At 40.1% G+C, this 15,735-nt stretch overlaps 1 protein-coding gene across 2 annotated transcripts in view; it reads right to left on the reverse strand.

Annotated features, from left to right (window-relative positions):
* PLXDC2 (plexin domain containing 2) overlaps nucleotides 1-15,735 on the reverse strand; it is a 527,178-nt gene that overhangs the window by 115,862 nt on the left and 395,581 nt on the right. The gene's annotated exons all lie outside the window — the stretch shown is intronic.

Here is a 15,735-nt window from a genome sequence, read left to right on the forward strand (position 1 = left end):
TATCTATAAAACAAGTATTTTAAAAATGAATGTAGAATTATATACAATTTGACCTGGTGCAGTACTAAAATGAAGATTTAATATAGCAATCCCTGTGAAGAGACTGTAAAACAAAACAAAACAAAAAAACCTTGTACATCATGTGCCCATGTACCCAGAAATCTTTTCACCAATGAAGCTACAAATGATGATTAGGGTTTTAGATATCTCCCTTTCTAGCAAGGCTCCAACCCGCTGACATCCAGAGTTTACTTACCCAGAATTTTCTTGATAGATTTATTTATTTTGAAAGATTTTGACATAAAAGTAGGATGATTCCATTTGTCTGAAACTAAAGTTAAAGTAAGTCCTTAGAAATGGATAGCAATTAAAAATTTTTCACAGCCTAAAGTAAGTTGTTTTTTGCCAAAATAAGTCTGATTGCTTTCAAGATTTAAAATAAATGCATTTAACAAGTTAAATTAGAACTTAAATTGTTAAAAAAAATCAGTATTGATATTTATTAAATATACAGTATCATGTCTAAGGCATATAGAAGCTTTTGTAGTGCATTTCCTGAATACCAGCATATTTTTCAGGAATTAATTGGGAAGCTAAAAGTTACTTTTAAAATATCACAGTACCCAATCTTGGGAAGTAACATATCATACTGGTTAATAGCACATGGTCTTAAACACTGTGTCTGGTTCAAATCCCAGTGTTTCTATTTGCTATCTGTATGACCTTGGGATCCTTCCTAAGCTTCTCTGTGCCTCAGTTTCTCCATCTATAAAATATCAATAATAGTACTTATATCATTGAGTTGTTCTCAGAATTAAAATGAGATAATAAATGAAAATTACTTAAAACAATCTCTCTCACATTGCAAATACTCAATAAATACCAGATTTAATTTTTGTATGTCTTCAATATGGCAACCATAGATCATACGGGTTATATGCTGCATACAATGGTCTAAATTCTGTAGATCTAAACTCACTAAAATCGAGTGACGTCAGAAAAATGGCACAGTGAGGAGCGCAGCCGACAAATCTCCCCAAAATTTCAACAAGTTTATCAACCAGAGACAGAAAAATCTATCCTTGGAGCATCCGGGAGTTCCACACACTGAAGGTGAATGTAGGATCCAGTGAAAAATTGACTAAATATATAATCAACCCTGAAGAAAATAAGTCGGACAAAGGAACACTCTGCCTTCCTAACTAACCTGAGCAAAGGCTGCTTTCACTTGGAACTGGGAGTCAAGGGGGGGGGGGGCTAAGGGTGTGGAGGAAGCTAGGCTGCGGCATGGATGTTCGTTCAAGCAGAGGAAAGAGTATGCCTGTGGTGAATCAGCCCACGTGAGCAGACGCCCACGTGCCACGAGCAAAAGGCTGCGTGCTGCGGTGAACTTCCCTACATCCGAGCTTCTCTAGGCGGGTGGTGTGCCTCACCCAGCCATTCAAGCTAACAATCAAGTGTCAGGGGAGGGGCGTGGGCAGCTTGCAGTCCTTTCTGCAGCAGATTGGAAGATTCAATCACTGAAACCAGCTTAACCCACAGTCTGCTCACCTCCCAACTGACCTAGGCGGCTCTAATTGACAAGATCTCTCTCAGTTCAGCGATCTAAGACAAGAAGCATGATATTTTTTAGTGCCTCTTGCTAAAGGGGCGGGGGCAACTTCTGATTGGCAGAGCTTTCATACTCAGAGATATAAGCTAAAAAGAGGGACTTGGCAGATGTTAAGACCTCCTGTACTGCAGGCAGTGACTAGAGAATCTTCTTCCCAGCCAAAACAGGTTACAAAGTGCGGAAAGCCTGGGGAGAGTGGTTCCTACAGAGTGCTAGGCATGCTGAACAGGCCTGGAGGCTCATAGAAAGTCACCTTGAGAGCAATTGGCTCCCAGTCCCGCCTGATTACGCTGGCGGCTCTGAATGCTACAGCCTTACCCAGAGCCTGGCATGGAGTGGGGATACAGTGGGGATTTGCCAGCTCTTTGAGCCTCTTACTCCCCAGGCAGAGGCAGCAGCAGCCTCATAGCTGGATCATCAGGCTGCTAATTCAGAAAGGAGAAACTAGGAGAGAGGCTCTGGGAAAACGGACTCTCTCATTGTCAGAGCCTGCAAACACTAACAAGCCTTGACTACCAACGAGACTGAAGCCTAATATATGACATCGCTATAGAGTCTCATCAACTGCAAATCCCTACCTAAGCGTGCCACAGGGGGAGAGCCTGGGGTACAGAGTCACCGACCAGGAAGAGGGAGAGGAAAGAAAAAGGAAGAAGTTAACCTCTCAAAACCAAGAAAAATCCACAGACTTTAAAAATTGTTCCACTATTTTTTTGTTTCTTTCATCTTCTTGCCATTAAAATTATTATTTCTATTTCCTTCACCTTGGTCCTTTTATTCTCTGCCCATCTTATTCTTTCCTCTTCTTGAACTACACTACCCATAGTGTTGCATTTTATTTCTTATCTTCTTCCTTACTCTCCATGAGGGTTACAATCCAAAACCTTTAACTCTCTCTCTCTTTTTTATTTTTTTATTTTTTCTTCTTTTCCTTTTCCCCTTTTCCTTATTTCTCCCTCTCTATTAGTTTCTTCTTTTCTCCTTTTACTTTTCCTATCATTCAATCCTCAATCATAAACAAATTATTTCATTTGGGACTCAAGTTTTTGTGTGTTTTTTTTGTGGCATTTTGGGTGCATTTTACTTTGCTTTTTAACTCATTAGCATTCCTCCCAACCCAGGATCTCCATTCTATTTCGTTTTTGATCCACTTAATACAATAGTTTTTTTTTCCTTTTTCCTGTTTCCCTCTTATCCCTCTCATTATATCTCTTAGTTGACCATCACTTACAAGAAAATCATTTTATACTTGACACAAATTTTTTCCTTTTTTTGCCTTTTGTGGGTCCCTACTTCCTCTTTTGCTTCTTGAACACTTCCCCCAACTCAGGCCCTCCATTATAGGCAGTTTTTGTTCCATTTAGCATAATATAATTCACAGTTCATCATGATATTTTCCTAAGGAGGAGGGGAGAAGAAGGAAAGAAAAGAAAGAAAAGGGGAAACTAATAATTTATTATTGGGGTTTTTTTCCAAATTTTTTTCCATTTTTTTACGTTGTTTTTTACTTTTTATTCTTTATTAATTCTCATTAGTGCTATTAACAAGACCACCCTCAGATGCCATTAAGAAAAAGGAAATCGAATATCATGGATACAAAAGATAGAAAAGTAGCACAGATAGATGTGGAAAAATCTATGGAGAAAAAATGTAATATATTGGAAACCTTGGAGCTAAATGGCAGAGAATATAAAATAGAAATCCTAAAAATACTCAGAGATACACAAGAAAATACAGAAAGGCAATTTAGGGAGCTCAGAAAACAACTCAACAAACACACAGAATATATTATCAAGAAAATTGAAACTATAAAAACAAATCAAACAGAGATGGAAAACTAAATTTATAAACTAAAAAACAAGATAACAAGATTAGCTAATAGAACAAACAGGCCAGATAGAAGGTAGGATTAGTGACATAGAACAAGCAACTTCAGGCACAACAGAGAGAAGAAGAGTCTCAAAAATTAAAAAAAAAATGAGAAAGCCCTACAGGAATTGTCTGACTCCATCAAAAAGAATAACATAAGAATAATAGATATATCAGAGGAAGAAGAGAGAGAAAATGGAATGGAGAATATATTCAAACAAATAATAGACGAGAACTTCCCAAGCTTGTGGAAAGAACCAAAGCTTCAAATTCAAGAAGCAAACAGAACACCGAGTTTTCTTAACCACAACAAACCTACTTCAAGGCACAGCATAATGAAAATGGCACAAACCAACAACGAAGAAAAAAATCTCAAGGCAGCCAGGGAAAAGAAGAATATAACATATAAAGGAGGGCCTATTATATTATCATTAGATTTCTCAGCAGAAAATCTACAAGCTAGAAGAGAGTGGAGCCCAATATATAAAGCCTGAAAGAGAGGAAATTTCAGCCAAGAATACTATATCCATCAAAGCTATCCTTCAAATACGAAGGAGAAATAAAAACATTCACAAATACAGAAAAGATGAGGGAATTTATCATCAGAAAACCCCCACTCCAGAAAATACTAAAGGGGGTTTTCCAACCAGATTCAAAGAACAAAACAAAACTACAAGTAAAAGCTCCACTAAGAAAACAATAAAACCAAATTTAAACTGTGAAAACAAAGCAAAATAAAGGGGAGAGGACGGAGATTAACAGTAGCAAAGGACGATGAAGTGCAGAAACACTCATAAGATAGGGTACTACAATGAATATGGTAGGTACCCTTTTTATTACTTGATAACCACCCTTGAAAAAAACGACCAGAGAAGCACATGACTTAAAAAAGGTAGCGAGGAGACAAGATGGCGCTGGAGTAGGCAGACGTACCAACATCTACCTCCCAGAACCAAAGTGGATTACAAACTAATTTTAAGAACTATCATCTGGAAAAACCAACTTTGGACTAAACTAAGAGGACTCTTCAACCAAGGAACACTGAAGAAGCCACACTGACACTGGTAGGAAATGCGGAGAGGGCTGCCCAGCTCCCCAGAGCAAATGGCAGCCGGGAGAGACTCGCGTGGTGGGAAGTGAGTTTAGCAGAGAGGGGAGGGTCCTGAGCCACAGGAACAAAGCCCCAGCCTGCAGCCCCAGAGCCCAGAAGAGGCATAAGGACAGTATTTAGCTGGAAACAAGACAGGATACTGTTTGTGAGAAAGAATCTGATTTCTCAGACCCAGGATCCTTCTTAAAGGGACCGCGCAGAACATCTCTCTCACAACCAGTCACTCGGGACTCCTGGGGACGGGGAGAGAGGAGAGGACCAGAGTAACAGGAAGAGAGTGTAATCTAGGAGGCACAGGGAGAAACATTTTGGGAGATAGCCACCCAAACCCCCTGGGACGAGTCACTCCCCAAAGATGAAGTGAATATTTCCCCTGGAAACAGCAATACCAGCAAAGGGAAGCAGGAGAGCAGCCAAACAAGCTCCCCCGCGGCACTCAGAGCAGAGTCGCATAGAAGGAGGGAGCTTTTGGGTCTACAGTAGTGAGTCTTAGGGTCTGAGCTGCAACGCCCCCACCGACGTGGCTGAGGGCTCGCCGGAGGGTGGGCGGCAGCGGAAGACAAAGGCGCGGTTCCACTGGCAGGGGCGGAAGCCAGTTGGCTACCACTGGGCTCAGGTGTGAGCTCAATCTTGCCTGGCTGGGGAGAAGGGGGCATGCAAAAGCGGTCAAGCTCAGCTGCCGGCAGCCTATAATCCAGCCTGCAGGAGAAGGGTGGGAACCCCAGAAAGGGTGGAGACCAGCCCCTGAGCAAGGGCAGAGGAGCACAGCCTTGCCCCGCCCGTGCAACCCAGGCTTGCGGTCTGACTTGGTAGCCAGCTCCTCCCGCGGGGGTGGAGCCAAAAGCCCAGAAAATGGGGAGTTCCGCTACTGAGCTGAGCTTGGGCACGCAGTCCTGCCCGGCGGTAGAGCCAAGGCTAGCACCCGTTCCTAGCGCGGGGTCCTCCTGCAAGGGCAGAGCGAAAGCCCGGAAACAGGCTGAGACCTGCAGCTGAGCAAAGGTGCTTGCCAGTGCCCTCAGGACCGAGCATAACGTCTCACACGGGGGCGGGGCAAAGGTCAAGGCCACCAACAGTTTGCACCCGAGTGCATGATCACAGCCACTCCTGTGAAGAGAAAATGCGGAGGCAGAGAAATACAACACAAATAAACCAAGAGAAATCCCCAGAAAAGGACCTAAGTGAATCAGATATAACCAAATTAGCAGATGCAGAGTTTAAAATAACGATTGTTAGGATGCTCAAAGATATTAGAACAACCATAGATGGCCATTACAAAAACCTAAATAAAGAGATAACAAATATAAAAAAGGACATTGAAATAATAAAAAAGAATGAGTCAGAAATGACAAATACAGTATCTGAAATAAAGAATACAATGGAAGGAATTAAAAGCAGGATGGATGAAGCAGAGAATCAAATCAGCAAGTTAGAGGACACGATAAATAAAGTCACGAAAGCAGAGCAGAAAAAAGAAAAGAGACTCAAAAAGTCTGAGGAAACTCTAAGAGAGCTCTGTGACAACATGAAGAGAAATAACATCCGCATCATAGGGGTTCCTGAAGAAGAAGAGAAAGAACAAGGGATAGAGACTTTGTTCAAACATATCATAGTGGAAAACTTCCCAAAATGAAGGCAGGAAAACATTTCACATGTTCAGGAAGCACAGAGAACTCCATTAAGGAGAAACCCAAAGAAACAAACACCAAGACACATCATAATTAAAATACTAAAGCTAATTGATAAAGAAAATATTAAAAGCTGCTAGAGAAAAAAAGACTATCACCTACAAAGTAGCCCCCATAAGGATGACTTCTGACTTCTCATCAGAAACACTTGAGGCCAGAAGGGAATGGCAAGAAATATTCAAAGTAATGCAGCACAAGAGCCTACAACCAAGACTACTTTATCCAGCAAGGCTATCATTTAAAATTGAAGGAGAAATAAAAAGCTTTACCGACAAAAAAAAAACTCAAGGAATTCACTGCAAGCAAACCAAGGCTGCAAGAAATGCTAAGGAACCTGTTGTAAACAGATCAAAGGAAAAAAAGAATATAGCAAAAGAGAAATACAGTTTTAAAGAAAAAAATGGCAATAAACAATTACATATCAGTAATAACCTTAAACGTTAACGGATTAAATTATCCGATTAACAGTCATAGGGTAGCTGCGTGGATAAGAAAACAGGACCCATACATATGCTGTCTACAAGAGACACACCTTAAATCAAAAGATGCACACAGACTAAAGATAAAAGGATGGAAAAAAATATTTCATGCAAATGGAAATGAAAAAAAAAGCTGGAGTAGCAATACTTATATCAGACAAAATGGACTTTAAAACAAAGAACATAGTTAGAGATAAAGAAGGTCACTACATAATGATAAAGGGAGCAATCCAAAAGGAAGATATAACCATTATAAATATCTACGCACCTAATATAGGAGCACCTAAATATATAAAGCAGACTTTGATTGACTTAAAGGGTGAGATCAACAGCAATACTATAATAGTAGGGGATTTCAATACCCATTAACATTAGATAGATCCTCAAGAAAGAAAATTAACAAAGAAACAGCAGACTTAAAAGACATATTAGATCAACTCGATTTAATAGATATCTTCAGAACCTTTCACCCTAAAACAGCAGAATATACATTCTTTTCAAGCGCTCATGGTATATTCTCTAGAATAGACCACATGTTCAGGCACAAAAGCGGTCTTAACAAATTTAAGAAGATTGAAATCATATCGAGCACTTTCTCTGATCACAATGGCATGAAACTAGAAATCAAACACAATAGAAAAATTGAAAAACATTCAAACACTTGGAAACTAAATAGCATGTTATTAAATAATGAATGGATTAACATTGAGATCAAAGAAGAAATTTAAAAATTTCTAGAAACAAATGATAATGAGAATACATCAAATCAAAATTTATGGGACACAGCAAAAGCAGTCCTGAGAGGGAAGTTTATAGCATTACAGGCATACCTCAAGAAGCTAGAAAAAGCTCAAATAAACAACTTAACCCTGCATCTAAAAGAACTAGAAAAAGAACAGCAAGTAAAGCCCAGAGCTAGTAGAAGGAAGGAAATAATAAAGATCAGAGCAGAAATAAATGACATAGAGGCTAAAGAAACAATACAGAGGATCAATGAAACCAGGAGCTGGTTCTATGAAAAGGTAAACAAGATCAATGAACCTTTAACCAGACTCACCAAGAAAAAAAGAGAGAGGACTCAAATAAATAAAATTAGAAACGAGAGTGGAGAAATAACAACTGACACAACAGAAATACAAAATATTGTAAGAAAATACTATGAAGAATTGTACGCGAAAAAACTAGACAACCTAGATGAAATGGACAAATACCTTGAATCATATAATCTTCCAAAAATCAATCTGGAAGAATCAGAAAACCTAAACAGACCAATTACAACAAATGAGATTGAAACAGCTATCAAAAAACTCCCAAAAAAGAAAATTCCTGGGCCTAATGGCTTCACAAGTGAATTCTACCAAATATTCAAAGAAGAACTAACTCCTATCCTTCTCAAGCTCTTTCAAAAAATTCAAGAGGAAGGAAGCCATCCAAACTCCTTTTATGAGGCTAGCATAATTCTGATTCCAAAACTAGGCAAAGACAACACAAAAAAAGAAAATTATAGGCCAATATCCCTGATGAACTTAGATGCAAAAATCCTCAACAAAATATTAGCAAACCGGATCCAGCAATATATGAAAAAAATCATACACCATGATCAAGTGGGATTTATTCTTGGGAGGCAAGGCTGGTACAATATTGGCAAATCAATCAATGTGATTAATCACATAAACAAAAGGAAGGAGAAAACCACATGATAATTTCAATAGATGCAGAAAAAGCATTTGATAAAATCCAGCACCCATTCATGATCAAAACTCTCAGCAAAGTGGGAATACAGGGAACATACCTCAACATGATAAAGGCCATCTATGACAAACCCAGAGCCCACATCATATTCAATGGGCAAAAATTAAAAGCAATCCCCTTAAGATCAGGAACAAGGCAGGGGTGCCCCCTTTCACCACTCTTATTCAACATAGTTCTAGAAGTCCTAGCCACAGCAATCAGACAAGAAACAGAAAGAAAAGGCATCCAGATTGGAAAAGAAGAAGTAAAACTATCATTATTTGCAGATGATATGATATTGTATATAGAAAACCCTAAAGTCCCAGTCAAAAAAACTACTAGACCTGATAAATGAATTCGGCAAGGTGGCAGGATATAAAATCAATAGTCGGAAATCAGAGGCATTTTATACACTAATAATGAACTGTCAGAAAAAGAAATCAAGGAATCAATCCTCTTTACCATTGCAACCAAAAAAATAAAGTACCTAGGAATAAATCTAACCAGGGTGATTAAAGACTTGTACTCGGAAAATTATAAAACATTGACAAAAGAAATCAGGGAAGATACGAATAAGTGGAGGCATATACCGTGCTCATGGTTAGGAAGAATAAACATCATTAAAATGTCTATATTACCCAAAGCAATTTATAAATTTAATGCAATACCGATTAAAATACCAATGACTTACTTCAAAGATATAGAACACATATTCCAAAAATTTATATGGAACCAAAAGAGAACACGAATAGCCTCAGCAATCTTTAAAAGGAAGAATAAAGCGGGAGGTATCACACTTCCTCATATCAAGTTATACTACAAGGCCATTGTACTCAAAACAGCATGGTACTGTCATAAGAACAGGCAAATAGATCAATGGAACAGAACAGAGAACCCAGAAATAAACCCACAGTATTATGGACAACTGATATTTGACAAAGGAGGTAAGGAAATACAATGGAGTAAAGACAGCCTCTTCAACAAATGGTGTTGGGAAAATTGGACAGCTACCTGCAAAAAAATGAAATTAGACCACCAACTTACACCACTCACAAAAATAAACTCAAAATGGATAAAAGACTTAAATGTAAGCCGTGAAACCATAAGCATCTTAGAAGAAAACATAGGCAGTAAGCTCTCTGACATCTCTTGCAGCAATATATTTACTGATTTGTCTCCACAGGTAAGTGAAATAAAAGACAGGATAAACAAATGGGACTTTATCAAACTAAAAAGCTTCTGGACAGTGAAAGACAATAAGAACAGAATAAAAAGACAAACTACACAATGGGAGAATATATTTGACATTGTGTCTGATAAGGGGTTAATAGCCAAAATTTATAAAGAACTTGTAAAACTTAATACCAGGAAGACAAACAATCCAATCCAAAAATGGGCAAAAGAGATGAATAGACACTTCTCCAAAGAGGACACAGAGATGGCCAATACGCAAATGAAAAAATGTTCAACATCACTAATGATTAAAGAAATGCAAATTAAAACCACAATGAGATATCACCTCACACCAGTCAGAATGGCGCTCATCAATAAAACAACACAGAATAAGTGCTGGCGAGGATGTGGAGAAAAGGGAACCCACCTGCACTGCTAGTGGGAATGCAGACTGGTGCAGCCACTGTGGAAAACAGTATGGAGATTCCTTAAGAAAATAAAAATCGAACTGCCTTTTGACCCAGCTATACCACTGTTTGGAATATACCCCAAGAACACCATAGCACTGTTTGAAAAGAAGAAATGCACCCCCATGTTTATGGCAGCATTGTTCACGATAGCAAAGATTTGGAAACAGCCCAAGTGTCCATCAGTGGATGAGTGGATTAAAAAGCTTTGGTATATATATACTATGGAATAATACTCAGCCATAAGAAATGATGACATAGGATCTTTTAAAACAACATGGATGGGCCTTGATAACATTATACTGAGCAAAAGAAGTAAATCAGAAAAAACTAAGAACCATATGATTCCATACATAGGTGGGACATAAAGATGAGACTCCCAGAGACATGGACAACAGTGCTGGGATTACAGGGTGGGGGTAGGAGAGGGAGGGGGTTGGGGGAGGGGAGGGGCATAAAGATCATGGCTTTTCAGCATTTGCCATATTCCCCCTTTAAGGAATAGACAGACAGCAAATATTTACTTATGGTGTTTCCACTATAAAGACTGCTTTCTTAAGGACAAATGCTGATGAACTATTTCAGCAGTTCCTCCTTCTTAAAAGACTTATATGTCAACATAGAGCTCCATGTTTCATAGGACATAGTCAAGCTCACTCCATGCTCCCTGGAGCTTTAGCTTTAGCACAAAGGGATGACTTCCTTCCTTCCTTCCTTCCTTCCTTCCTTCCTTCCTTCCTTCCTTCCTTCCTCCCTCCCTCCCTCCCTCCCTCCCTCCCTCCCTCCCTCCCTCCCTCCCTCCCTCCCTTCCTTCCTTCCTTCCTTCCTTCCTTCCTTCCTTCCTTCCTTCCTTCCTTCCTTCCTTCCTTCCTCAAGCTCACTCCATGCTCCCTGGAGCTTTAGCACAAGGGGATGACCCCCTTCCTTCCTTCCTTCCTTCCTTCCTTCCTTCCTCCCTTCCTTCCTTCCTTTCCTTCCTTCCTTCTTTCCTTTCCTTTCCTTTCCTTTCCTTTCCTTTCCTTTCCTTTCCTTTCCTTTCCCTTCCCTTCCCTTCCCTTCCTTCCTTCCTTCCTTCCTTCCTTCCTTCCTTCCTTCCTTCCTTCCTTCCTTTCTTTCCTTTTCTTTTTCTCTTTTTTTTGTTGTTGATGAATTTTTTTCTTTTATTTATTTTTTGTATTTTTCTGAAGATGGAAATGGGGAGGCAGTCAGACAGACTCCCACATGTGCCTGAACGGGATCCACCTGGCATGCCTACCAGGGGGGAATGCTCTCCCCATCTGGGGTATTGCTCTGTTGTAACCAGAGCCATTCTAGCGACTGAAGCAGAGGCCATGGGGCCATCCTTAGTGCCCGGGGTAGCTTTGCTCTGGTGGAGCCTTGGCTGCGGGAGGGGAATTGAGAGACAGAGAGGAAAGAGAGGGAGAGGGGTGGAGAAGTAGATGGGCGCTTCTTCTGTGTGCTCTGGCTGGGAATCAAACCCGGGAATCCTGCACACCAGGCCAAGGCTCTACCACTTAGCCAACCGGCCAGGGCCTAGGAATGCCCTTGTTGAGCAAGCTACCCAAAAGAAAATTATATGGAGCAACCATGACAGACTGAGCAAGTCAGTCTCATACTATTCATCACCAGAACGCTGCAGCCCAGTGTAAACAGTTTCAACTTTCTCGGAAAGCAGCACGGAAGATTGGGAAATCCTATCCAAGGGGTCCTATACTGCCCCTTCATTTGGAGTTAACCCTCAAGGACCCCTACCAGGAAAACTTTGGCAGATGAATGTTACTCATATACCTTCATTTGGTAAACAGTCGTATGTCCACATTACAGTGGATACATATTCCGGATCTATAGTAACCTCTGTCAGAACAGGAGAGGCTGCTAAACATGTTATAGCTCATAGTCTGTATGCATTGTTCTATTATTGGATTTCCTAAACTGGATAAATTAAAAATGCTCCTGCATATGGAGCAAAAGCATTTACTGTATTTTGTCATGCTTACAATCTTTAAAGTTAAGGTATTATTAAAGTGTACTCAGCAAACATTTTAAGGTCAATTTAAAAAAAAAATTTTAAAGGGGGTAGTCATATCCTGGAATTCCTATGGGTCTACCATATCATGCTTTTTACTTAAAAAAAATTACATTTCTTTTGAATGCTGATGAACAGGAGACACCAAATCTTTTTAGCCTGCAAACTACTACCTTCTTTATTAGATCCAGCTAATAACACTGTTTTGTCTTTTTCCAAATAGCTCCAGATATATGGAAAAGATTTATATAGGCGGATGGGGATCCTCAAACCCCTCAGCGAGATCTTCTGAGCATGGCTATTAAGATACCTAAAGGCAGAAAAAGCCCAATAGAGATCAAGGGAACTACCAGCTTTTAGGATACACCCTTAAAGGCTCCAACACCCCAAAGGGGTCTCATAGGATGCCATCTGGGTCCTGCTTCAATAGTGGAAAGGAAGGTCATTGAGCTAAAGCCTACCAGGCTTACATGCTTCTGCTGTGAGGAAAGAGGGACACTGGAAGGTAGGCTTCTCCCTCGCTCCTCTAAGGGAGGATTCAGTCTCTTCCAGCCCTGCTCCAGCCACCTATGACCTAACCTTGCCCAGAAAGCTGGGGTTGGTCACTGAAGCCTGAAGGTGCCCGGGGCCATCGGCCCCATCTAAAACACTGTGGATGAGCCTAGGGTATTTCTTCCAAGAAGCAGGTAAACTGATCTCATTTGCACAAGGGCCACTTAACTATGTTTTGCCTGAATAGTCAGGTTTTTTATTCTTCCCTCAAAGATCTCTGTTGTGGGTGTTGATAGTCCTATTTTCTGCTGCTTTGTTTAATATATAGTGTTTCCTTTATCCCTCCTACCTCAATGCCCCACTCATATTTCAGGCTGGGACCTACTCCTAATTTAGAGCTCTCTTTCCCCCTTTTGCCAACTTGTATTATGAATCTACCTTTGCCACCCAGCTTAGTGTATCCCAAGGTTCTCTTTACCATGCCACAGTCACAGAGCTCCAGGGAAAAGCAACCTGCTCTCATCTCTCCAGGCAGAGGAGAACAGAAGCTCCATATCCATGCATGCTGCAAATGGCTTTTCCAGTCTACCGGAATCATTACCAGCTAGAAGCAGCGGTCATTGGGACTTGGACATGAGCTGCAAAGAATAGAATGGTGACAACAATTAAAGTGCCATGCTGACTTTTCCTGGATGTGGACTTTTCCTGGACTCCTGCTCTCTGTAACAGCTCCTAACAGACTGAACTATGGTTGGGTTGCATTTTTCAGGGATTTGGCATGGTGATGGGGCCAACTTGGACTTGGTGAACATGTTAAGGACACTACTTTTTTAAGTATTCTCGCTGTATTGGCCAAGAGTTTGCTTAAAAGCTTTTAATCACTGTAAAAAAAATAGTAGACTGGATAAAGAAGATGGGGCACATATATACCATGGTATACTATATTCAGCTAGAAGAAATGATGACATCGGATCACTTACAGCAGAATGGTGGAATCTTGATAACATTATGCGAAGTGAAATAAGTGAATCAGAAAAAAACAAGAACTGCAGAATTCCATACATTGGTGGGATATAAAAGCGAGACTAAGAGACATGGACAGGAGTGTGGTGGTTACGGGGGGTGGGGGGAGGGAATGAGGGAAAGGGGGAGGGGGAGGGGTACAAATAAAACTGGATAGAGGGTGATGGAGGACAATCTCTCTTTGGGTGATGGATATGCAACAGAACTAAATGACAAGATAACCTGGAAATGTTTTTTTGAATATATGTACCCTGATGTATTGATGTTACCCCATTAAAATAAAAATTTATTTATAAAAAAAAAGGTAGCAACAGAGGAAAGAAGTATGGAATACAAACAAACAAAAACAAATGATAGAAAAACAAAAGAGAAGAATCAAACAAGATACAAAACTAAAAGATAGCAATTTATAAAATGGAAATATGGAACCCACAAGTGTCAATAATTACACTAAATGTAAACGGATTGAAATCACCAATAAAAAGACACAGAGTAGCAGAATGGATTAAAAAAGAAAATCCAACTGTATGCTGCCGACAAGAAACACATCTAAGCAACAAGAATAAAAATAAATTCAAAGTGAAAGGCTGGAAAACAATACTCCAAGCAAATAACATCCAAAAAAAAGCAGGTGTAGCAATACTCATATCTAATAATGCTGACTACAAGACAGAAAAAGTACTCAGAGACAAAAAATGGTCATTTCATACTGATTAAGGGAACACTGAATCAAGAAGACATAAAAATCCTTAATATATATGCATCAAACCAAGGAGAACCAAATATATAAGAGAGCTACTTATTGACGTAAAAACAAAAACTGACAAAAATACAATCATACTTGGAGACCTCAATACACCGCTGATGGCTCTAGGTCGGTCATCCAAACAGAGAATCAATAAAGATATATTGGCCTTAAACAAAACACTAGAGCACTTGGATATGATAGACATCTACAGGACACTTTATCCCAAAGCGACAGAGTATACATTTTTCTCTAGTGTACATGGAACATTCTCAAGCATTGATCATATGTTGGGCCACAAAAATAACTTCAGCAAATTCAGAAAAATTGAAATTGTACTAAGCATATTTTCTGATCATAAAGCCTTGAAACTAAAATTCAACTGCAAAAAAGAGGGGAAAAACCCCACAAAAATGTGGAAACTAAACAACATACTCTTAAAAAATGAATGGCTCAAAGAAGAAATAAGCACAGAGATCAAAAGATATATACAGACTAATGAAAATGACAATATGACATATCAGAATCTCTGGGATGCAGGAAGAGCAGTAATAAGAGGAAAGTTCATATTACATCAGGCCTATATGAACAAACAAGAGAGAGCCCAAGTGAACAACTTAAATTTGCACCTTAAGGAACTAAAAAATGAAGAACAAAGATAACCCTTAACCAGCCGAAGAAAGGAAATAATAAAAATCAGAGCAGAAATAAATGGAATAGAGAACAGAAAAACTATAGAGCCCTGGCCGGTTGGCTCAGCGGTAGAGCATCGGCCTGGCGTGCGGGGGACCCAGGTTCGATTCCCAGCCAGGGCACATAGGAGAAGAGCCCATTTGCTTCTCCACCCCCCACCCCCTCCTTCCTCTCTGTCTCTCTCTTCCCCTCCCGCAGCCGAGGCTCCATTGGAGCAAAGATGGCCCGGGCGCTGGGGATGGCTCCTTGGCCTCTGCCCCAGGCGCTGAAGTGGCTCTGGTCGCGGCAAAGCGATGCCCCGGAGGGGCAGAGCATCGCCCCCTGGTGGGCAGAGCGTCGCCCCTGGTGGGCGTGCCGGGTGGATCCCGGTCGGGCGCAGGCGGGAGTCTGTCTGACTGTCTCTCCCCGTTTCCAGCTTCAGAAAAAAGAAAAAGAAAAAAAAAAAAAAACAAAAAAAAAGAAAAACTATAGAAAAAAATTAATAAAACAAGGAGCTGTTTCTTTGAAAAGATCAACAAAATTGACAAACCCTTGGCAAGACTCACCAAGGAAAAAAGAGAAAGGACTCATATAAACAAAATCCAAAATGAAAGAGGAGAAATCACCACAGAAATCATAGATATACAAAG

The sequence above is a fragment of the Saccopteryx leptura genome, chromosome 5, assembly GCF_036850995.1.
Source record: "Saccopteryx leptura isolate mSacLep1 chromosome 5, mSacLep1_pri_phased_curated, whole genome shotgun sequence".
Classification (NCBI taxonomy): Eukaryota; Metazoa; Chordata; class Mammalia; order Chiroptera; family Emballonuridae; genus Saccopteryx; species Saccopteryx leptura.